This window comes from Neomonachus schauinslandi, chromosome 11, assembly GCF_002201575.2.
Source record: "Neomonachus schauinslandi chromosome 11, ASM220157v2, whole genome shotgun sequence".
NCBI classification, from domain to species: domain Eukaryota; kingdom Metazoa; phylum Chordata; class Mammalia; order Carnivora; family Phocidae; genus Neomonachus; species Neomonachus schauinslandi.
This window is the reverse complement of record NC_058413.1, coordinates 12,228,253-12,229,143: the sequence shown is the minus strand read 5'-3', so window position 1 is coordinate 12,229,143 and position 891 is coordinate 12,228,253.

Genomic DNA, 891 nt, shown 5'->3' with positions numbered 1-891 from the left:
TAAGTCAAACAGAGAAAGACATGTATCATATGATCTCACTGATATGACGAATTCTTAATTGCAGGAAACAAACTGAGGGTTGCTGGAGTGGGGGGTGGGGTGGGAGGGATGGGGTGACTGGGTGATAGACACTGGGGAGGGTATGTGCTCTGGTAAGCGCTGTGAATTGTGCAAGACTGTTGAATCTCAGATCTGTACCTCTGAAACAAATAATGCAATATATGTTAAGAAAAAAAAAAAGAAGAAGAAGAAGGTAGCGGGAGGGGAAGAATGAAGCGGGGGAAATCGGAGGGGTAGACGAACCATGAGAGATGATGGACTCTGAAAAACAAACTGAGGGTTCTAGAGGGGAGGGGGGTGGGAGGATGGGTTAGCCTGGTGGTGGGTATTGAGGAGGGCACATTCTGCATGGAGCACTGGGTGTTATGCACAAACAGTGAATCATGGAACACTTCATCTAAAACTAATGATGTAATGTATGGGGATTAACATAAGAATAAAATAAAATAATGAAAAAAAAAAAAAAGAAATACCCCAAGGGATCTCTTGTATTAAAGGCATATTCTCTTCATTACCTCCACTGTGGAGCAGCAGTCCAAATCCCCCTGAGTAATCAGGATCAATTATTCCAGTCACACATATTTACCTGTTGATTCAGGGCCATGAGGAGCCCAAAGTGGCCAGGTGACAGTCTTAATTTGTAAATCAACCACTCACAGAATGAGATTCTGGGTTTGGTTTTCAGCAACCTCAGCTCTGCACCTATGGGATATACTGGAAGTTTTCAGGTCATTTATGCAACAGTTGAGCTGAGTAACATCCAGACTGGTATTTGACCAAATATTTAGAGTGTGGCCTAGCCAAATTAACAAATAAAATTGACTGCTATGG